The sequence below is a fragment of the Aquarana catesbeiana genome, linkage group LG04 (assembly GCF_042186555.1).
Source record: "Aquarana catesbeiana isolate 2022-GZ linkage group LG04, ASM4218655v1, whole genome shotgun sequence".
NCBI lineage: Eukaryota > Metazoa > Chordata > Amphibia > Anura > Ranidae > Aquarana > Aquarana catesbeiana.
Window position 1 is genome coordinate 499641546 of NC_133327.1, and position 25613 is coordinate 499667158.

The following is a 25613-nucleotide window of genomic DNA, read 5'->3' on the forward strand; positions in this document are numbered from 1 at the left end:
CGCAGATCCATGACAATTGCTTTTCTTTAGCCCACTGCAACCTTGTTTTTTTCTGTTTAGGTGTTAATGATAGCTTTCTTTAATACAAATTAAATAAAAAGGTTGTGAAAGGGAAGCGTACTGGTGGACCAAGGAAAACATCAAAGCGTCAAGATTGAAAACTTAAAGCAATATGCCTTGAAAACATGCACAACAAAACAAATGAGGGACAAATGGCCAGAGACTGGAGTCAATGTCTTTGACCGAACTGTAAAAGACATTGCCTAAAGGGAATGGGATTTACATACAGAAAAGCCAAACGAAAACCATCATTAACACCTAAACAGAAAAAAACAAGGTTACAGTGGGCTAAAGAAAAGCTGTCATGATGCACATGCCAGCATACAGAATAATTCCTCTGGAAGAACTCCTGGGCACAAGCTAAAACTGATTCCCTTTCATGCTCATAAGAATTGGGCACTGGCTAATAGATATGCGCATGTGCTAACTCGTGCGCACACACGAGCTGTCGTGCATCCCCGTGAGCGCCAGCACTTGCATGCACCTGTGACAGATGCTGGTGCCAAACAGACTATTTAAACCCAGCCAGTGCTCAGAATTAATGCTGCCTTGTCTTCAGCCTCCTGTGTATCTATTATCCTGTGAACCTGTATCCTGCTTCCAGTTATCGACCCGGCTTGTCTTTACCATTCCCTGAACTCCACCTGCATCGACCTTGGCTAGTCCACTGACCATTCTTCTGTCTGCTCCTTTGGCTTCAGTTCCACTGATCGGTTCCAGGCCTGGCTTGCCTACTGACCTCGTTCCTGTATGTGACCTGTACCTGATTCTTCCCGTCTGTGTATAACCCGGCCTGCCTGACCCTGCTACCCTGCCTGCTGTCACCAGCACCAGCTGCCTGCCTACTTGACTGTTTAGGGTCGTTGTCCTACTGGAAGGTGAACCTCAGGTTTTCTTCGAAGATTGCCCTGTATTTTGCTCCATCCATCTCCTCATCAACTCTGAATAGTTTCCCTGTCCCTGCTGAAGAAAAGCATCCCCACAACATAATGCTGCCACCACCATGTTTCATGGTGGGGATGGTGTGTTCAGAGTGATGTGCAGTGTTAGTTTTCCACTGTACATAGCGTTTTCCTTTTAAGCCAAAAAGTTACATTTTGGTCTCATCTGACCAGAGCACTTTCTTCCACGTTTGGCTTCTTGCATACTGCAAATGGGACTTCTTCCATTATGTGAGATGTACAAAGCTTGGGAGGTTTTTTATAACCTAACCCTGCTTTTAAACTTCTCGATAACTTTATCTTTGACCTGTCTGGTGTTTTCCTTGGCCTTCATGATGCTGTTTGTGTCGGGGAGGGAGCTCAGAATGGAGCTTGTCTATTGAGGACACAGTTCTTCTACTGTTAGAAAGGGAGGTGTGTTTCTTTCCTCCAATCAGCTCTCACAAACTTTAACTGCAGCCTATCCATTCCCTCCTCTATGCTCCTGACAGATAAAAGATTTTTAACACACTCTGCCCTTTTGAAGGGGTGTAGGGAAGAAGAGACTGCAGATAAAACAAATCCTCCTTCATAGGTTTTATTTGTTTATCTCTGTGTATCATCTGTGGTGTTCACTTCACTGGGTATATGTGAGGGTTTACAACCACTTTAATGTATGTTTATATAATGCTTTTCTCTCTGAGGACTCAAAGAGTTGTTGGAGCAAACAGGAGGTGAGGCAGCCATCTCAGGCATGCTCAGTAGAGTATGTATACAAGGTAAGTGCAGCGCTAATAAGATAACAGCATGACAAAACTCTCACATTTTCATGTGAAAAAGTAAATAAAAGAATAACTAAAGCTAAGTCGTAGTGAAAATTTCAGTCCATGAATAAAGAGTAAAACAAACATCCATCCATATGCGATATCTGTGGCAAATTACAAACGATTGAAATTGTGAAAGATCCTCCAAAGAATGTGCATCCAACTCCACACCCAAGTGAGTAAGTAGCCTGCATACCACCTATCCGTGACTACTAAAACAGTAGTCTCACCCAGCACAGGGAAATCGGTCTCCCCAAGACCCTTGAAGATGTCTGGAACCACAGCTAGGGCGATGCCACTCAAAAAATATAAAAGAAAATGCTTCCATAGCGCAGTGCTTTATAAACTTGAATTTAATATAATAAGTGGGTTGCACTTACAGGATATATGACGTTAAAAGGTAATACCGTAATGTGTCTCTTAATGAAGACCACGGCGTCTCCTCAGGCTTCCCTTCACTTCCTATTCTGTCTGCCCATCAACCTCCTGAGAGGAAAAACGTGATGACGTCACCGTTGTAGGCTCCACCCAAAGGGTGGATTAGTTCTTGTATTAGACTTTTTAGTGCTGGCAGCTTAGTTTATTCTCAGTAAAGTATTATATCAAAGCAAATTTTAGAAAGGAGCCAATTAACTTACAAGCATGTCTTTGAAGTGTGGGAGGAAACCAGAGTATATGGAGAAGACCAAGAGAGGCACAGGGAGAAATGCAGACATCGTCCTAGCCACTAAGCACTGTTGTGGCATGTATTGATAGGGTGTTAAAACATCCTTATTCTCTTCCTATTTTTATATTATACACACTTAACAGTGGCAGACGGTCCATAAAGAGCGCAGGGACCCTGCCCCCCTAAATTTCCATGCTCCAGCCCCTAATCTCCATAAGGGGCACTGGACACATAAATTTCTATGAGCTTTTTTTTGGAAGAACATAATTAGAGCCTGAGGCTTTAATTGGCTTCAAAAAGGCTCGGGTTGTAGAGCACTGTGCCCCAAGCCCGCCCACTTGTGACATTAGCGAATCAACATTTGCTATTGTCTTCCTCATTCTCCTCACGGACAGGAAACGGGTCTTAAGACTGGATTGGCCTGGTAGGAGAAGCTAAGGAAGCTGGGGAAGCCACCAAAGCCGCCTGCGACCTGGATGTGGTAAGTGCGGGGGGAGGGTTGTTTGCCACCCCCCCCCATAAAATGGAGCGCCAGCCACCACTGACACCCAATACATTTACAATCTCACTGTAGTCTGCAAAGCAGTCTTACAGCTCTGCACATTAACCACTTCAGCCCCGGAAGATTTGGCTGCTCAATGACCGGGCCATTTTTTGCGATACGACACTGTCATTTTAACTGACAATTGCACGGTCGTGCGATGTTGTACCCAAACAAAATTGATGTCCTTTTTTCCCACAAATAGAGCTTTCTTTTGGTGGTATTTGATCACCTCACCTTTTATTTTTTGCGCTATAAACAAAAGAAGAGCCGCAATTTTGAAAAAAACACAATGGGGGTTATTTACGAAAGGCAAATCCACTTTGCACTGCAATTGCACTTTCAAGTGCAGTCACTCTAAATCTAAGGGGTAGATCTGAAATGAGTGGACATTCTGCTGATTTTATCATCCAATCATGTGCAAGCTAAAATGCTGTTTTTTATTTTCCTTGCATATCCCCCTCGGATCTAGAGTGACTTTACTTCCAAGTGCACTTTCAGTGCACTTTCAAGTGCACTTGCAGTGCAAAGTGGATTTACCTTTAGTAAATAACCCAATATCTTTTAGTTTTTGCTATAGATTAGGCTGATATGTATTCTTCTACATATTTTTGGTAAAAAAAATCGCAATAAGCGTATATTAATTGGTTTGCGCAAAAGTTATAGCATCTACAAACTATGGGAAAGATTCATGGCGTTTTTATTTATTTATTTTTTTTAAAGTAATGGCGGTGATCTGCGATTTTTAGCAGTATTGCAACATTGCGGCGGACAGGTCGAACACTTTTGACACATTTTTGGGACCATTTACAGATCAGTCAGTGCTATAAATATGCACTGATTTCTATGTAAATGTCACTGGCAGGGAAGGGGTTTTACACTAGGGGGCGATCAAGGGGTTAACTGTGTTCCCTATGTGTATGTTTTAACTGCGGGGGGGGGTGGGACTAACTAGGAGAGATGACAGATCGCTGTTTCTGCTTAGTAGAAACACACGATCTGTCTTCTCCCCTCTGACAGCACAGGGATTTGTGTGTTTACCACCTCCAGAAAGAAAAGTCAGGTGGCTTCAGCACTCCCAGCAAGTCCACAGTTGCTGCTTCAGTGACAGTGGAGCTAATAGTGAGAGGAAGTATCATATAAGAGACTCGAGAGGACTTTCTCTCACTCTGAGCTCCACATGATCACGTGAGTGAATTTAGAGGGGGAGATCTGTGCTGAGGGGTCTTTCCCTGGGGGAAGAGGGGGATTGTTTCTACTACTGGGTAGGAGGGGGGTTGTCTGTATTGGGTGAAGGGAGGTGTTTCTAATACTACCAAGGGGTCTGTATGGGGGAGAGGCTGGGGGATGTCGGTGCTGAGAGGTTTGTACTGCAGAGTGGGAGATTGTGAGGAATCTGTTTTTGGAGGAAGGGGTGCTTACATGTTAAGTTGGGGGGGGTGGGATAAAACCCTTCAATCACTACCCTATGTAGCTGCACAGTCAGCGGTAGTGTACACATAAAGTAGCTGTGATGCTTTGCTTTGTCGCCACAGCAGGTATTATACCCCATGTTGCTTTGAGCAGTCATAGCACCTGTCGACTGCAACACATACAAGTGAATGGCACTGCGTGCAATGCATATAGTTGCAGTGCAATATTGTGGTAATCAAGGTGTTTAAGCAGGCAGTGAAGAGACTGTATTATATCTCTCTCTGGAGTCTATACCTCTCTCAATACAAGAAAGGACTTTGCTCACTTTGGAAACTGCAGCTTGGCATTGCATGCTATTATGATATGTATAATCTACCAAAACCCCAAAACCCTTCTCAACTCTAAGCATGTAGGCCCTTTACAAAATAATCTGGACTGTGTGACTGGGGACAAAGAGAAGGCAAATGTATTAAATACTTTCTTCAGCTCTGTGTATACAAAGGAGCATGGGGGAACTCAAGTCCTTAATGGGGATGGTTTTGACACAGCCCCAAAATGATCATCAATGGCTCAAAAGTGATACGGTCCAGAAATATTTAGACAGAATAAAAGTGGATAAAGCAGCTGGACCAGATGGCAATCACCCATGGATCCTAAAAGAATTGAGCTCTGTCATTTCAAAGCCATTGTTTCTAATTTTTAGGGACTCATTAATGACTGGAATGGTGCCACTGGATTGGCGTAAGGTCAATGTGGTGCCCATATTCAAAAAGGGATCAAAGTCTTTACCAAGTAACTATAGACCTGTTAGTTTATCTTCTATAGTTGGAAGATACTAGAGAGTTAAATAAAAGACCAGATAGATAAGTTCTTGCTAGAAAAAAATATTTTAAGCCACAGACCGCATGGATTTGTGAAAGACAGTAGCTATCAAACAAACCTGATTTATTTTAATGAGGAGGTAAGCAAAACCTTGGACAGAGGGGTGGCTGTGGACGTAGTATACTTGGATTGAGTTTCAGTACTCTAGGCAGCTGCCTATCATGGCACAGATGATGTTCTGTGTTCATCGATGCCAATATTCCCTCCCAGTCTAAAGTACACACGATCAGATTTTGGGACGAGTGTTCGTCCGTTTTTTTGTTGCATGCTAGTCTCATGTCGAATGTGAAGAGGTTACTCACCATACACCATACTAACCTTTTTACTAATATATTTGAAGAATTTTTTTTTGGGTTTGTCCTACTATCTTTTGCAGTCTATCATTCATTTAGAATTTTTGCCATAGCACTTAAACGTCAAACATTCCTTCATTTTTATATCTTTTAAGAGCTCTTTTCTTATTATTTATAGCTTTTTTTAACTTTGGCCGTGAGACACATAGGCTTTATTTTTAGCCTTTTAAACTTTTTGCCCATGGGAATATACTTTGCAGTGAGTTCCCATTCCTTCTGAAGAATTCCCATTTCTGTTCTGAGTTGAGAGTTGAGAGGTATCTTGATATAGCGTGGTCTTACCCCGAAGGGTCCCAAAGCACTTGGCGAGGTCCCTGGAGAACTCAGGGACTAGGAGGAGACAGCAACAGGAAGGCAGCATGAAAAATGGAACCAGAAAGGCTATGCAGGAAAAGCATGTGTGAAGAGCCAAGTCTTCAATTTCCTGCGAACGACCAGGATGGTAGGGACCTCCTGGAGCTGGGCAGGGAGGCTATTCCACAGCACGGTACCCTGGTGGGAGAAAGAGATGTGGAGGAGGTCTCTTCTGCTCAATCTAAGTGATCTTCCCAGAACTCATTTATGGAAAAGTGAACAGAGGTAACTCAGAGCAAGGCTTCTCATGATTTTAAACATGATACAACCTGCTTTAAATAGAGTACGATGGTAAACCAGCAGCCAGTGCAAGGCACAAAGAATGGGGGTCATGTGATCCCTCAAAGGGACACCCACAAGTAGCCTTGCCACAGCATTCTGTATGAGTTGAAACCTCTGCACTATTTTCTTTGGCAATCCCAAATATGAGTTTCAGTACTCTAGGCAGCTGCCTATCATGGCACAGATGATGTTCTGTGTTCATCGATGCCAATATTCCCTCCCAGTCTAAAGTACACACAATCAGATTTTAGGATGAGTGTTCGTCCATTTTTTTTGTTGCATGTTAGTCTCATGTCGAATGTGAAGAGTTTACTCACCATACAAAAATTCTCGTACGACAGAATACAACATCAGAAGTGATGAAATGGTTTGAATAGTTATGTATTGTATTCTTTCATTTCTGAGCATGCGTAGTCTTGCTCTTATGATTTTTTTCATAAAAAAAACTTACTAATTATACGTAGACTGATGTAGAGCTAACGTACGACAAAATTTTGTCGGACAAAAAAACTGAATCGTCTGTCGAAAGCACCATACTAACAATCCGAAAATCGGCAGATCGTTCATCGGACAAAATTTTTTGTCTTGGAGAGCAGCCATCATCCTTGGAAAATGTACTCTTAGGCCTTGTACACACGGTTTGATTATTGTACGACTGAGCGTCTGATTTTTGTCAAAAGCGCATGTGCAGGATTTTGTCTAGCATACTAACTATCCGTAAATTCGCACTTTTCAGACTCGTGCTTTTTCAGATTGTTTAACTGCTGTTCAGTTTGTGCTTGTGGGGTTTGTATCTGCTTTTCAGTATGTGTAATCAGTTCTCATTTGTTTATTCAGTGCGTTCTTGTCATCTCGTTGCTGATTTTCAGCTCGCTCTTCACAGGCCTTGCTGTTCTTCAGTGCGTTCTGTTCGTTCTGACCAGCCGACCGTTTTGAAGCCATGTTGCGGGTACGTACTCGTCGTAGAGTTCGTGCTATGCTGGGGCTCGGTTTTGGGGTTAATTCTTTGACCCAAGTCTAGTCCATGAACAGGGTGGGTAGGAATTCATGGACCAAGAATTGGTTACTCCAGCGTGACTAATTCTCTCACATGCCTTTGCTTCGTGAGATCCGGGAGAATAATCCTGATGATTTCAAGAACTTTCTCAGGAAGACGGACACCGTTTTTCACCGTCTGTTGGCTTTGCTGACCCCTTATATCAGCAGGCAGGATACCTGCATGAGGCAAGCTATCACTCCGGAGCAGAGGCTAGTCACCACGTTGAGGTACTTGGTGACTGGGAGAAGCCTGCAGGACCTCAAGTTCTCTACAGGCATCTCCCCCCAGGCTCTGGAGATCATTATTCCAGAGACCTGTTCTGCTATCATTCAGGTCCTGCAGAAGGACTATATTAAGGTAAGGTTTATCCTTTAACATCACATTCTATGTATTTCATGTTTGTTTAGGGATTGATTAAAGAAATACAATACATTATGACCATGATTGTAATATGCTGTGAAAGTCCCCTTTGTCCTCATGCATGCTGTAATCTTTTAATGCTCCTTTTTTGTCCTTCATGCATATTTGCCTTCACTAACCTCCCCAGCATGCTATCCTGGGCCCATACACACCTAGTCTAGTCAGTTAACAATGTATTTTGTCAGCTCCATTGTGGTGCTTACCCTAAACACCCCTTTAAAATGTGTCCAAATGGTATGTGTGTGCTTAAATTAATTTATAAGGCCCCCCCCCCTTAAATTTTATCAATGGGCCATCAGAGGGGGTGAAGAATCTGATAAGTGGGCCTTATATTTTAGACTTTAAATACAGTCAGGTCCATAAATAGAGTGAATACAGTGGGTTCACCACAAGATGTAAACCATTTTTGAGCCTCAAAAACAGGAAGTCCAGATAAGAGTTTGCCAAACATCTAAAAAAGCCTTCACAGTTCTGGAACAACATCCTATGGACAGATGAGACCAAGATCAACTTGTACCAGAGTGATGGGAAGAGAAGAGTATGGAGAAGGAAACAAACTGCTCATGATCCAAAGCATACCACCTCATCAGTGAAAAGCAACCAAAGAGATTTTTAAGGGAAAGAAGTGGAATGTTATGCAATGGTCAAGTCAATCACCTGACCTGAATCCAATTGAGCATGCATTTCACTTTCTGAAGACAAAACTGAAGAGAAAATGCCCCAAGAACAAGCAGGAACTGAAGACAGTTGCAATAGAGGCCTGGCAGAGCATTACCAGGGTTGAAACCCAGCGTCTGATGATGTCTATGCATTCCAGACTTCAGGCTGTAATTGACTGCAAAGGATTTGCAACCAAGTATTAAAAAGTGAAAGTTTGATGGATGATTGTTAATTTGATTGTTAATCTGTCCCATTACTTTTGGTCCCTTAAAAAGTGGGAGGCACATATACAAACTGTTGTAATTCCTACACCGTTCACCTGATTTGGATGTAAATACCCTCAAATTAAAGCTGAAAGTCTGCAGTTAAAGCACATCTTGTTCGTTATATTTCAAATCCATTGTGGTGGTGTATAGAGCCAAAAAGATTAGAATTGTGTCAATGTCCCAATATTTATGGACCTGACTGTAATACTTAAAATAAATGTTATACTGATATTGAGCAAGAATGTTTTTTGTGTAATCTGCTTGCAATGTTATGTGCAAAAGTACTTTTTTTTTTTTTTTTTTCTTGTTTGACTCCCCAGTTTCCTTCAATGCCACAGGAATGGCAGACTGTGGCATCCCATTTTGCCACCCGTTGGGACTTTCCCAACTGTGGAGGGGCTATGGATGGGAAGCAAGTCCACATCGTGCCACCACCCCATTCGAGGTCATACTATTTTAAATATAAGGGGTTTCATAGTGTCGTGTTAATGGCGGTGGTGTCGGCACAATATGAATTCCTGTATGTGGACGTGGGGAAGAATGGCCGGATGGAGGATGGAGGAGTCTTCACCCAGACGAAGTTCTACCAGCATCTCCAGAGTGGTAGCCTGGGATTGCCACCTGATGCAGATAAAGTGGAAGGACTCCCCTTTGTCTTCATTGCAGATGAAGCCTTCGGTCTGGGCGAGCACCTGATGGGGCCATTCCCCCAAAGGACCCTCACCCCAGAGAGGAGGGTTTTTAACTACCGGCTGGCCAGAGCGAGAAGAGTTGTTGAAAATGCCTTCGGGATAATGTTCAACCGGTTCCGCCTGTTTCGGACAGCAATCCATATGGCGGACTACAAACTCAATCATATCGTCCTATCATGCTGCATCCTGCACAATTTTTTAAGAAAACATTCTACAAATTATATTGCCTCAGTTGGGCCTGAGGCTGGACTTATTTCAGAGAATCCTCTGACAGGCCTGGATACTGGCCATACTGGCTTGGCCCCCCAAAGTGCCCATGAAGTTAGGGAGAACTATGTTAATTTTTTTACAGTTAGGGGTGCCATTGCAATGCCAGACAATGCCTAATTTTTATTAATAAAAAAAAATGATCAGATAAAATCTAGAAATTTATTTATTGCTTGCTTTTCTTTTTGGCTGTCTCCTAGGTTCTCCTAGTGCACTTGTAGTGCCAAGTGGATTTTCCTTTAGTAAATAAGCCCCATTGTCACTGCAAACACAAAATTACTTACAAAACTGGTATTGAAAATTGTTCAGAATCCCAAAACTATGCCTCTCACATGTGTACAGATAGAGATAGTGGCGCTAATGCATATAGTGTAAAATTATGAGTCAAAACAGCATGATACCTATGACCCTCTAATTCTACGTGAAAAAACAGTACTATAAATATATATATATATAACACCCAGTGAGAAGTGTCAATATAAATATTAAAAATAAAAAATAAAGATCATAGATTGTGATAAATAAATAATCAAGCACAACAGTTGTTTTTCAATCTTCTTGTGTGATAAATCTTCTACTCTTCCACCACACCACCGTGATAGTGACACCACTCCCTATGAAGAGTGCACTCACCAGATTGTATAGCTTCCTCCTCTCGTGTTCGGCAAAACAGCAATTGAACCACACCTGGGTTGCATGTGATGAACCGTGACTCCAATCAAGCCAGCTCCAATCAAGCCACGGTGGTGTGGTGGAAGAGTAGATTCATCACACAAGAAGATTGAAAAACAAATGTTGTGCTTGATTATTTATTTATCACAATCTATGATCTTTATTTTTTTATTTTTAATATTTATATTGACACTTCTCACTGGGTGTTTATATATATAAAATATATTTATAGTACTGTTTTTTCATGTAGAATTAGAGGGTCATAGGTATCATGCTGTTTTGACTCATAATTTTACACTATATGCATTAGCGCCACTATCTCTATCTGTACACATGTGAGCAGTATAGTTTTTGGGATTCTGAACAATTTTCACGTATTTAAGTGGCAGCTTTTCACTGTACACTGTGCATGTACACATTTTGTATTCATTTACACATTAGTAATACAGTTTTTCACTTTTTCTTTGGCACAGTGGAGTAAGTGCCGGTTCACACTACCGCGACTTGGGATCCGACTTGTCAGACCTCAAGTCGCCCCAAGTCACTTGACATCAGAAATTCCATTCAAGTGAATGAGAGCCGTCTTAATGTACGCTACTGAAGTTGCTCCGACTTCAGAAAAGGTCCCTGTACTACTTCTAGGCGACTTGTACCCATAGATTTAAATGGAAGTCGCCTACAAGTCGGATCGTGGTCTATAGTGAAGCGACTTCACAGGAAGAAGAAAAGATTTTACCCAGTACTCCCCACTGTAGGCAGCCCCGTCCCTCCCACAGAGTACTTCCTGGATGCCGTGATCTCTGTGTATACTAGTGTGAACAACCTGTAGACACAATGTCAACCAGAGCCCACAGGGAAGTCCATCACAGAGAGGCAGTTGACAATGAGTCCTTAATAAGACTTGTGAGGCAGCATCCCTGTCAATGGTGACCCCCCCAACATTATGCTGTGCCCCACCATGTGCCCCCCCAAAAAAAAAAATTTTTTTTTTTTTTTTACAAAAAATCAATGTCTAAGAGGGAGAGAGTCCCCAGTCAGCTCCTGCGGGTGATTCCTCCCCCCTCCCCTGCTCGCTGACACTGCATAATGCGAGCGTTCACACAACCACGGCCGCCTGATCTGCTCCTTCACCTGTATCCTCATTGGCAGGGAGAAGAGCGAGTTGCAGGAAGGACTCCACCAGGACTTTCAGTTACTGAAAAAACAGACTGATTTCTTTCGTCCTTAGGACAGGAGGACCAGCCTGTAAATTCCAAGAGATGCCAGACCAGAGCTGTCAATAGCAGGGGCAGGACAGCAAGAGGAGGCTGGGGAACCCCACAGTGGCAGAACACCAGGGCCCGGAGGCAAGACAACCTTTGCAACCCTGATAGTTCTCCCACTGCTTTGGATCCTTATATTTTCTTGATATGCTGGTGACATATATCTCTTGTTTTCTGCCACCCTGGGGGACCCCAATACAGTAGGAAGGGAGCTCACTGCAGAACATGTGAAATGGCCCGTTGTGGGGTCGTAGTAAAGGGCCCCAGGATATATATATATATACATTTTATAGTTGCCCCCCTACTTTTGTCCCTGTCCCCCCATGTGCCCCCCCTAAATTTGAAAGCTGGAGACGCCACTGATCCCTGTATCTATGACAGGACTAATCCGAACTACAAGGATCAAAATAAGAGGGATAGTGCCTGGCTGGAGATCTGTTGACTATCGATAATTGGGACACATTGATGACGACCGAACGTAGTGACAAATGTAAGTTTTCCCTTTTATTTAATTTATGTCTGTTATCCATGTCTTGTGCAAGGCACTGACATACTTGACTAGGCATGATGGGAAGTGTAGTTCTGGAACAACTGGAGGATCAGAGTAAGGGCCCATTCACACTGGGGCGATTTGCAGGCGCTATTACGCTAAAAATAGCGACTGCAAACCGACGTGAAACTGCCGCTGCTGTGTCTCCAGTGTGAAAGCCCTCGGTGTGCTGGAAGGAGGGAAAAAACTCCTGAAAGCAGCATCTTTGGAGAGGTGAAGGAGCGGTGTATACGCCGCTCCTTCACCGCTCCTGCCCATTGAAATCAATGGGGCAGCGCGGCTATACCGCCGGCATAGCGCCGCTGTAGCGGCGCTTTGTGGTCGGTTTTAACTCTTTATTGGCCGCTAGCGGAGTTTAAAACTGCCCCACTAGTGGCCGAATAACGCTGCTAAAACGACGGTAAAGCGCCGTTAAAAATAGCGGCGTTTTACCGCTGATGCCCCCACCGCCCCATTGTTAAAGGGGCCTATGGAGAACCCAGGTGCAGGATTTCAATGATGCATACTTCTATTGTTAATAAATGTAGATAATGAATGATCAATATCAGCCAAAATAATTGCTTTATTATCACAGTTTATGTCAAATGTTACCAAAAAATAGTATTTAAAACATTAACGACAGTAACATAGCGTGACAAAATTAGAAACTCAAACTGCAGGCTCTAAAACTTTACAGAAAAAGTAACAGCAGCACAATATATATTTAATCAATGCAGTTATGAAATGGCATCCATTTGCCATTCTAATTCACCAGCCGGTGAAAGAAAGTAAGAAGCAAATTGCTCTTGAACAGTGGCACCATCGCTGGATCCCTTTGTAGCAATGAGGTGTGCACTTTCCATATCATGCATAAGGGAATCCTCGAAGCGGTACCCGTCACGTATCCGGACAAAATTGTGCAGCACGCAAGCTGCTTTAACAGCAGTAATTGCATTTTCAATGTTTAATGCAATAGGGGTATGTAACAAACGCCATGTATTGGCAAGAATACCAAAACTGCATTCAACCACCCTTCTTGCTCTTGTTAGTCGATAGTTGAACACTTTCTTAGAAGTAGTCAGGTTCCTATTGGAATAAGGCCTCATTAAGTGTTCCCCCAATGCAAATGCCTCATCTGTGATGAACAAATAGGGTATTGGGGGTTCAGTTGTGCCAGGAAGAGGACAGTTCTCAGGAATATCTAACCGATTATCCCGTAGCCTTTCACCAAAAGAGGAATTACCAAAAATCCGTGAATCGCAGCTACTACCGTAGGAACCGTTGTCTATATAGGTGAAGCAGTAGTTTGCATCGGCCACGGCCAGCAGTACAAAAGAACAACATTTTTTTATAATTGAAGTACATGCTTCCACTACCAACAGGCTTTATAACACGCACATGCTTCCCATCTATAGCTCCAATGCAATTGGGGAAATTGCACCGACTCCAAAATAGTTTTGCAATATCCCGCCAATTCTCTGGTGTAGGCCTCTTCATGACTATAGTGTTAAGCACATCCCATAAGATTTGGCAGGTTTCTTTGATGATGCCGCTGATTGTCGACCTGCCCACCATGAACTCATAATGTAGGCTAATTAGGGAATGACCGATTGCCAGGTATCTGAAAGACAAAATACATAATCATTATGTTCCTATTTATGTTTTGCAGTATCAATATTACAAGTTAGATGGAAGGGATTGCGTGACTGCTTTAAGAGGTACCTCCGAAAAATTAATGATGCCAGGAGTGGGTCTGCAACTAAAAGGGTGGTACCCTACATCCATGCAGACGAACTGGAGTTTCTGAGGCCTTTTATGGATCTGAGAGAGTGACATCTTTCATATTTGTAAAGTGATACTATACAATTATATAAATAAGGGTGTGCCTTAACTGTATTCTATGTTTAATGCAGAACACAATCCAGTTGGGAAGTGCATGATGAAGGGCAGGAGGAATCGCAAGAGGCTGCAACTCAAGAAGCAGCATCCCAAGAAGCAGGAGGGTCGCTGTCGCTGGATCATTCTCTTTTGGAAGATTCTGAAGCAGCACAGGAGAGCAACCAAGGAGAGGCTTCATCAAGCATACAGCAGCCGGCTCAGCCTATCCAGCTCAGAAGCCAGTGTAGAAGCAGACCACCAAGGGGAAGGCACAGTGATAATATGGACAGATTTGCAGTACTTGTCGAAAGAATGAACCAAAAATTAGAGGATCTACGGTCAGAAGATCATGGCTTTGGATTAATGGTCACAGGAATGCTTCAGAAAATTCCCCAGGAGCGCAAGCATGCTGTCAAGAAGGCAGTGATGGACCTCCTTGAAGCCAGTATGCGCAATGAGCCATCAATTCCCACCTCACCCATGTTTGGACCACCACCACCATCTGGTCCCTACTATACATACCCTAACCCTCCACCGCCCAAAACCCAGCCCTACTATCCCCCTCGCTTCCGTCCATAATCTGATGAGTATGGCAATGCCATGAATCCTGCCCATCCACCAATCCCCTATCTGTCTCCATCCCCAATTCCATCAACAATTGGCGCACCAGGGTACCAACAATTCAGTCAGAATTCCAACAATTTCCCACCAACACCATCCCCAAGGCCTTCCACCAGCTCTGTAACCTCTGGCTATGAACCAGTGTACGAACAATTGTAAATAAAAAAGACAAAAAAAGTTTGTTTAAAATTTATATATATAAATTTTTTATATATATATATATATATATATATATATATATATATATATATATATATATATATATATATATATATATACACACACACATACACTATAATATTAAAATATGTTTGTTATTCTAAAATTAATGGATGTTTGTGTGCTAAATTTTGCAAAATTTATTCAACGGTATTTTTTATGTTGGAATAATCATACTTACCTAGGTGGATGTAGCTTTGCACCAATGCTGCAATTGTCCACTGCCGCTTCTTCACACAGAACTGAGTCAACAAACATCGTCGATGGCTCGGTTCTCTCCCTGAGCTGAGAGCTTCTGACTGTCAGTCAGCTGCTCTCCTGCTCTGCTCCTCCACGCTCATTGGACCGCTGAGATGTGGAGGGGCGGAGAGCAGCTTGCTGAGTGGCTGGCACTGCCATCAGTCCAGGCAGTTGGTGGATAAAGAACTTTGGAAGTGAGGATGATGCGCTGCCTCAACTGATCTTGGTGACGTCTGCACAAAGCGGACTTCTGATCACTCTCCACTGAAAAGGGGGCACAGGAGTGCAAAAGAATTGCACTCACGTGACCCGTTGGAGAAGCCCAGACAAATAAGCTCAGGCTGGACCTTACTATAATGTTGCAAATATAATACTAATGTGCATCAAAAAATAGATAGTTTACCTTAGTGTAATAATTAGTCTTTCAGTTGGTGAGATACTCCTCGTATATGATGTATTCTGTCGCTCCAGATGGATGTAAACCAGACAAAGCAATTCATCGAAACTGTAAAATGAATAAAAAAGCTAATTTACTATATTGAAAATAAGAAATATCAGCCATTTGGAGCTACACCCACACATTACCGCGATACACGTGATAGTCTCACGGGGAGGAAGAACGGTGAGATGCTAATGTAAACTAGCATATCCCCGTTCTGCCTAGTGACAGTGTCCATGATCTCTGCTGTGATCGGAGCAGAGATCAGTGATGTGTCCCACACAGCCACGGCCCCCCCCACAATTAGAAACACGGCCCCAGGACACACTTAACCCCTACACTGCCACCTAATGGTTAACCCCTTCACTGCCAGTGTTATTTACACAGGAATCAGTGCATTTGTATAGCAGTGATTGCTGTATAAATGACAATGCAACCAAAAAGTGTCAAAATTGGTCGATGTGTCCGCCATAATGTCGCAGTCACAATATAAACTGCCGATCGCCGCCATTACTATTAAAAAAATTATTAATAAAAATGCCATAAAACTATCCCCTATTTTGTAAACGTTATAACTTTGGCACAAAACAATCAATAAACGCTTATTGTGATTTTATTTTAACAAAAATATGTAGAAGAAGACGTATAGGCCTAAACTGAGGAAAAACAATGTTTATTATATATTTTTTGAGGATATTTATTATAGCAAAAAGTAAAAAATAGTGCATTTTTTTCAAAATTGTCTCTCTATTTTTGTTTATAGCGCACAAAATCAAAACCGCAGAGGTGATCAAATACCACCAAAAGAAAGCTCTATTTGTGGGGAAAAAGGACGTCAATTTTGTTTCAGAGCAACGTCGCTCGACCGCGCAATTGTCAGTTAAAGCGATGCAGTGCCGAATCGCAAAGAGTGCTCTGGTCTTTGATCAGCAAAATGGGACGGGGCTTAAGTGGTTAAACAAAATATATGACAAATAGGCTAGTTCAAATGTGTAGATCCACATATAGCATATGTACTTGCCTTGCGATCGACATCCGGGTATAGTTGAAAAACTTGTCCTCAAACACACGCAAATTCTCATACATGGCCCAGAACTGGCCTCTGTTATCTCTATTAGCAATAATAGGATGGATCCAGTAGCGACGTCTTCTTCTCATCCTTCACTTCCTCTTCTTCTTCCATCATTACTGCCACACCAGCTGTTACGACAGCTGTCATTAAATAGCGCAAAGTGAACATTGTGGTCACAGAACACAGAGAACACAGGGAACAGGGAACCAGGAAGAGAACAGGAACAAGAATGATGTCACAGGAGCTGCTTAGCTATGGTTGGCCACAGGCAAAGTCGCCTGTCATGGAGGCGACTTTAAGTCGCGTTGTAAGTCACTCAAAGTCGCGCTGAAGTCTCCTCCAAGTCTCCTTGCTAAGTCGCTCTGTAAGTCATGTTGCCCCTGTGTGAACCGAGCCTAAGAGAGAATCAGGGGCGGCTTCTTTTTAAATTTCTTGCTAAAAACTGGTATTGAGCATTGAAAGAAGAAGCCACAAATTGTTGATTAGCAAACTTTTTAATCGGATTATATTATATTATATTATATTATATTATATTCATATATACACTTGTAGAGGAGAACCGCACTCTGCTTACATTTTAGTGCCAGCAATCAGGTCTTCCCACCGACCTTGTATATAGAGATTGATTAAATCTGATCAACCTGTGGCTGCAGCAGCCAAACTAACTTTTCTGGGACCAAAAAATCTGGGATCGTATCCCTGCTTGTCATGCATACAATGTAACTCTATGATTAAAGGTAAATACTTTACACATCCACATAGGGGTTTCAATATCCCCATACGGGGTTACTATACATGCCAATCCTCATATGTAATTTATGCCATAAAGTGCCCGTGCGGTTTAGTTTATGTAGGGGAGACTACACAAAAAATAAAAGATAGGATAGCGAGACACAAATACTCAATACAAGATAAACTAACCCAATTACCGCTGGCGAGACACTTTTTGGAATTCGGCCACAATGTATCACAATTAAAATATATGGTCCTAGAAGGTATTGAAAAAAAAAAATAGGAGAGGGGGCAACCGTGAATTGATTCTAAGAAAAAGAGAAGTATACTGGATACATTTTTTGAATACGATTGCTCCATATGGCTTAAATGTTGATTTGGATCTTTATTTATTTGTTTAATTGTTGGAATAAGCATTTAAAAGTAGCCAGAAAAAATAACTTTATGATGGGGATTTCTTTGTTTTTACTCATGAATGTACCATTTCCCTGCATTTTTATAGGTATTCCGAATATATTAAAAATGTGAGTGAGGAGAATGAGAGATTTGACACCTGTTGCTTATCCTTGCTCTAATGGCATGTTATAGATAAATATATGCATATATAGATGTTAAATGGTATGCGATTTGAACTAATTAGCCATATTGATTCCATATGTGAAGTACTTCACTAAACCTGTATTTAAATGAATGATTGGATTAAAACCCTCAGATGTGATTCAATGGATCTTAGGAAGGGCGTAAGCTGACTAGCCCGAGATGTAATCCATCCATCCATATCTGAATCTACTCATGGCTGAAACTGTGTAGGCATTTCTTGCTTGTGATATTGCTTGAAAGGATTATACTTGCTTTGTAAATCTCTCTTGAAGATATTGTGAAATAAAGCAAAGAAGTTTTTAAGTGCAGCAACCTCTTGGACTTTTTTTCTATATATATATATATATATATATATATATATATATATATATATATATATATATATATATATATATATATATATATATATATATATATATATAATATAATATATATATATATATATAAAATTCTTTTTTTATAAATATATTTTTTTAACATTTTTTTTTTTTTAAATAAACAGGCATGTTTAAAAACATAACATACACACAACTCTGGAACTTACAAAGTTCAACATCTCAAAAATGAAGGCAATATCAGACATTATAGTGTCAAAAATGTCTTGCTATTGCCATAAATCAGATGGGGTGATGTCACACCCGTAAAAGCCAAATTTTGAAGATGCACACAAATTGGGATTCCAAATGGGTAATGTCAACATGTGCTATCTCCCATCATGGGGGATCAATGGATGTGTGTTGTGGGTGCAACCCCTTCCTCTCTCCTACTAGCGTTATGAGGAAGGGGTTGCACCCACAAAACGTGTACCTTGAGATCCCCTGATGGCAGATAGCACATGTTGACACACCATGTGCATCTTGAAAATTTGGCTTTTAAAATGTACAAATATAAAAAATCAAATCTGGTCATCTAAAAAGAAAATGAAGAACATGTTCGATTTTGTTTTAGGGAAAAAAGGATTATATTCTCCACAAAACATTGATCATGTTCTTCATTTCCTGCTGCATGATGTCCAGGCGATTGTGCATTGCTTCGATCTCCCCATTCCATGCCATGATTTTGGTGATGAGGGTTTAGGCGCTGGCGCTAGTAAAAGGGTCCGCCGCTTCTCCTTCCAGAACGTCAGCTAACATTGATGAAAAAAGATGTATTTGGAAATATGCAGGCATACATAGATTACCTGAAGCTGGGGTGTCAGACACTCACCTGGTGGGGTGCCCATATTGCCCACTTCCTCCACCCCTCCTTCCTCCACATCCTCGGGGGGGCTGGGGCTTACTTCCCATTCAGGCTGGCGAGGTCGGGGGTCCCTGGGATCCTGTTGTCTAAGTCTTTTCTCCCCTATGAGAATGAAACAAAAAGGTATACTTAGCACACAGATATTTGAGTCCAGAAATAGGAATATGAAACATTGCTTTTAAGTGGTGTACAAGTGTCTATTTGGGAAGAGATCCAAGTTGAAGACCTGATTAAAAATCCCTTTTAACCAAACTGCAATACTTACCTTTTTTGGCCAAGTTTCACAGATAGGGACACCCCAAGTATCCACTGGAGCACCTTTTGTTAGTTACCCTAAAAAATGTGCTCTGGTGTCCCACACTAGTGCTCCTGAGTCCAAATGCTGAGTGTCCTCTCCTTACATTACACTGAATCAAGTTTGCAATTCATTCAAGTTTCAAAGACATCTAGACAACTAATGTCCTAAACGTCTTTTAATAAGACAAATTAGCAAGACCAACCCTGTATCAACTAAATACATCGTATATATTTTCTAACGATGTTTCCTACTAACAATGTTTCCTGCGAATGATTACTGTGTCCACGAACATGAACGTAGCCATTTAAAACTGTACAACAGATGGAGCAGCATGCAAGGTAAAAATCATAATAGGAACACACAACAAGTGCTTACTTTTTTGAAGCACCTTATTTATTCTTTAATACTGATCCAGCTCCCTCAGTTTAAGGTAGGACCAGCGTTTTCTTAATTGGTCTTTGGAGCGTCGTACCCCAAAATTCTGCTGCAGAGTCTTCACAACTTTTGTCATGATTTTGGCCTTGCGCAAATTCGGCTGGGTGTATGGTCCATGTTTCCCATCATAATCGTTCCTCCGCAAGATGTCCACCATCTCCACCATTTTTTCAAAGGCCATATTGGAGGCCTTAAATCTCCTCTTCCGGGATCGGGACGTTTCGGGCTCCGGGCTTTGCTCATTAATGGAATAATTACAACCACCTGCTGTGTCTCCCCCATGTTGCTCCTACTGCGCACTGTAGAGAGAAATGGCGGGGAATATTCATGAAAAAGAACATCAGGGGCGGGCAACGAGGGCGGAGTTTCACGCATGCGCAGTGTATATAAAGCTAACACGCATGTGTCGTATGTACGTTCTGTGCGCAGAAGAAAAAGTAACAGAAATTGCGAGAAGGAAAATTTTGGGACTTTAAATGAGGCTAGCACCAAAAGGATGCTCGCCTCCATCCCGGTCATTGGCTAAAAAGAAAAAGAGAGAGACGTGGGACTTTAAATGAAGTACACAGCAGCACAACGCAGGTCAAGTGACCAAAATTCATTTATTTGGTATAATCCATGGTATGTAAAAAACATTTTGGGCATCCAACCTCTAAAATGCTGTGGGCATCAAGCCTCTATATAATAAACCATGGATTGATTATACATAAAATACACATAAATTACACAATAAGTCATGATCCATTGTCACACAGAGAGCAAAGATAACAATCAATATGCATGTGTACATTTGTTACTATGATTAGACCCCAAAAGGAGCCATGAAAATAAGGACAAATAATTATAATAATAAAAGAGATTTAATGCCATGACAGATTCTTATGGAGGTAAGTGGAATCACTGAAATCTTGGTATTCCATGATATGGGAAGATTGTTAATAATCAAAGTTCTACGCGCTTCGCGGTATAGCAACCGCTCATCGGGAGCATATGTCATGGAATGATTCTAAAAAATATTTTTATTTAAAAAAAAAAAAAAAATGTTCAGTAAATAAGCAGGAAATGAAAAAAGGTTTTGTATACAAATATTTTGCTTGTATAGGATGAATTTAAAGGTTGTGCGTCCAAACACACATCTGCATCAGCGATCCAGTGAAACAGCACCCAGGAATGCAGAGAGCTGCAAAGCAAAGCCGCCCGACGCCAGGGTGATCTGCGGGAATGGGAACAACGGCCATAGGCAAAACCATTGCTGGTGGGTGCAATGAGTGTAGGATGCGGACCTCCATGTGGGAAACCTATATGAAACAAATCATAGTGATATGTGTTGATGTGTAAGTATGAGAAATTGTGAAAAGAGTGATGTGGTGACAATGTGGAAATAAGGAGAGAGAGTGGGATAGGAAGGAGTGGAGAAAAAAAAACAAAGAGAAAAATGAGGCCAAGAAAGAACATGAACAATAAAGACTGATGAAAAAAAAAAAATTAGGGAAAACGGAATGATACCTGGTTTGCACAGAGTGGACAATTCCAAGCATGTGAGCGTGATGCTGAACAGGAAGGAAAGTGGAGTGTGTGAAGGCCAGCCTTGGAGATGCCTATATGGGTGTTCCATCATGGCCCAGCCCACCACATCAAGTCAAGAGACACCACTTTCACTTGGGCGGCTCAGCCATCAGGCGATTAGTGCCAATCCATCTCCCCAGTGTGTCCACGAACAGCGACACACCGCCGGAAACATAGCGCCACAAGGACGCCCTGCAACCGGCGGATGTGACGTGACGCAGAGAGGGAAGGACCATGCATCCGCCCCCTCCCCGACACCCAAGGGCGGGGAGAAGGGTAGGAGAACCACATGAAACACCGCAGCTAACGGAGGCGAGCAAATGCAGACAGATCAGCGATATCAAAAACACTGTCCAGGGATCACAGATGCAGACCCAGCATTTTAAGGTACTTAAAATATTTTGATTTTAAGAATGCTACAATGTGGAATGTTTTGATGTTTTGGTAAAATATATTTTTCTCTGTCACTTTCACTTGTTATTCTTCATCTCACAACAATCTTTACCCCAAACTCACACAGGTGTCGTTACAATCCACAAACAATACCATTGCTGATGAAAATTTTAAATTAATCACAATTTTTTGTGCTTTTTATTATTTCCAAATATTCATAATTTGAGCCCAAAAAATGTGATATGTGTACCAACATCAGAAATCAAAATGTAATTCCCAAAAATTTGAGGGTAATATTCTACTCTCACCCACAAAAAAACACCAAATATCACAGAATAAATCAAGAAGAATAACTCTTGATTAATGTAATTCCATCACCTGTATGTCCATAGAAATGCAGTATTAATGTGTTTTTATGTGTATTTATGTGTAGTTATGTGTAGGAGGGTCTCACACGTGGCAGCTCTGTGGCTTAGAGGTTAGAACTTCTGCTTAGTATCTCTGAGGGTCTGGGTTCAAATCCCAACCATGTTACTTCATGTAGAAAAGTTGTCTCATCTCCCAGGTCCTATATCTATGTCTAATTGTAGTAGTTATGTGTTGGAGGGTTCCACCACCATTGTAAGTCTTTTCCAGATACACTATATAGCCAAAAGTATTGGGACGCCTGCCTTTACACACACATGAACTTTAATGGCAGCCCAGTCTTAGTCCGTAGGGTTAAAATTTGATTTGGCCCACCCTTTGCAGCTAGAACAGCTTCTGGGAAGGCTGTCCACAAGGTTTAGTCTGCCTATGGGAATGTTTGATCATTCTTCCAGAAGTGCATTTGTGAGGCCAGGCACTGATGTTGGATGAGAAGGCCTGACTTGCAGTCTCTACTCTAATTCAGCCAAAGGGTGTTCTATCGGGTTGAGGCCAGGACTCTGTGCAGGCCAGTCAAGTTTCTCCACCCCAAACTTGCTCATCCATGTCTTTATGGACCTTGCTTTGTGTACTGGTGTGCAGTCATTTTGGAACAGGAAGGGGCTTTCCCCAAACTGTCCCCACAAAGTTGGAAGCATGAAATTGTCCAAAATGTCTTGGTATGCTGACGCCTTAAGAGTTCCCTTATCTGAAACTAAGAGGACAAACCCAACCCCTGAAAAACAACCCCGCACCATAATCCCCCTCCACCAAATCATTTGGACCAGTGCACAAAGCAAGGTCCATAAAGACATGGATGAGTGATTTTGGGGTGGAGGAACTTGACTGGCCTGCACAGAGTCCTGACCTCAACACAACAGAACACCTTGGGGATAAATTAGAGAGGAGACTGTAGGTCAGGCCTTCTTGTCCAACATCAGTGCCTGACCTCACAAATGCACTTGGAAGAATGGTCAAACATTCCCATAGACACACTCCTAAACCTTGTGGACAAGAAGAGTTGAAGCTGTTATAGCTGCAAAGGGTGGGCCAAATGAGTTTTGAACCCAATACTAATACTGGGATGCCATTACAGTTCATGTGTGTTTAAAGGCAGGCATCCCAATACTTAGGCCAATATACTGTATATTGCTTGTGACACTGAGCATGGCTATGGACTTAGGGCTGGTTCACACCACAGAGATGCAGAGAACATGTGTGGGGCTGGCTGGTGGCTTAGTGGGTAGCAGTTCTGTCTAGCAGCACCTGGGATGTTGGTTCAATTCCCCAACATGCTAATGCTTGTGTTGAAGTTTATATGTTCTCCCTGTGTGGGTTTCTCACCACAATCTAAAGACACACTGGCATCTTATTTGTCTCCTGTCAAAATAGGTTCTAATGTAAGATTGTTAATTTTGGACTTTATATTGGAAGCTCATTGCAGCCAGGGACTGATGTTAATGTTTATTAGCACTAATCATGCCCAGGGACTTGGACATTTCAAATTTTAGGGTTTACACTGCACAGGTACATATGCTTAGAAAACTGTTGCTTTGTTTATGTGGATGCAAATGGAGTTTGCTCTTTGTCCTGTAGTTGGAGATTTGATGCACATAGCCAAGGCTAACACAGTTGCAAATCCTATTATGTGTTCCTGCTCATCAGGTGCAATCACTTTAGACATACATGAAGAGACGGATTGAAAGATACTGGTGGGCGTGTACTTCTATTGGGTGTGTCAGTGTGCTAACAATACAACCTCTGTTATATAAAGGCCTGCAGTAGGGGGATTCGTTTGGCCTGAGAAGGTCAGGTTTTTTGTTGTGATGGAGAAGGAATGATATTGGGAGATTTGATGAAATTCTTGTGCATTTTTTCAATCAAAAGTGGGTTGGGGGCAGGAGGCGGAGCCTAGCGGAGCAGACATGCATTGTTAGAGCTCCACACCGCTGAGGAGAGAAGAGAAGGACAAAGCAGAGCCTGCAGGCTCAAAAGGTATCCATTTGAACCTTTTTGCCCCAGGGAACAAACTGTGAAAGTTTGGGCAGGAAATATGGTACTGGGAGGAAACCGTGGCAGAAATAAAAATCACCTCACAAAGAGCTCACAGGCACTCACTGCAGCTGAAGCAGCTCCAGTCACCTCACAAGATACAGCATCAGGGCGCTCTCACAGACAGAAAATGTCACAGCAAGACTCTCCATTTGAGTCAGATACAGAACAAATCCTCTCACAAACTTCTCCACAAGCCTCCTCAGTATCCCCAGTAATATTATTACAATTTGAAAAGATGCTTCATAAGGCTTTAAAACAAACCTCAGACCAAATAACAAAAAGCCTAACCAAAGAAATAAGAGAGCTGGGAAACCGCACCGCAGCCTTAGAAATAAAAATGGATGAAATTGAAATTACAACCCAAGAAAATATAACAGAATTGGAACAATTAAAAAAAGAGAATTTAATACTTCAAACTAAGCTCGAAGATTACCAAAATAGAGCCAGACGTTCAAACTTGCGCATAAGGGGAATACCTGAAACCTGCAATCTACTATTACTGCTCTATTACAAGAACTAAAGCCAGATATCCCTATTGAACGTTTAGAACTGGACAGAGTACACAGAGCCCTCACAGCCAAAAAGAAAGATGGACCCCCATGTGATATAATCACAAAATTTCATTATTACAGAACGAAAGAACAAATACTAATTGCTGCAAGAGAAAAAAAGGAACTTAATTTTCAAGGACACAATTATCAAATTTTTGCTGACCTATCCCAACTTACTATTACTAAAAGACGATCCATGAAACCCCAACTAATGGAACTGCAACGCCACAACATTATGTATCAATGGGGCTTCCCCTTTTCAGTCAGATTTAACTACCAAGGTACAATTTACAGAAGCAGATCAGCAGATGAACTACAACAAACCCTTTTAAAATTAAATCTGACAGAACCTACAAGCAGCAACACTCCCACACGCAGAAGAATGGCATCATCTTCACCTTCAGGCAGCACCCAGAAAATTTCAGAACAAAATGGGAATCATCATTCTCACAAAAGAGGCCGTTATGCCACATCATCCATGGACCAAGAAGATTTAATGGACTGACATCCTAATTCCTGATATCTCTTCATTTATTATACTAAGAGATGGTTCTCTATAAAAAACCTGTATTTATAACTGAATGTAACTGCATTCTGATAGTCACACACTGTGTGGGATCATGTTACATTCCAGTTATATTTCTTATTACTTCTGATTCATATAGCCTTAGAATATATAAGTGAAATAAGGAAATTCTTGTTCAGTTATATATTATCAGGTAATAACAATAGATTTATTACTTTTTAGGACAAAATATGTTCAATAA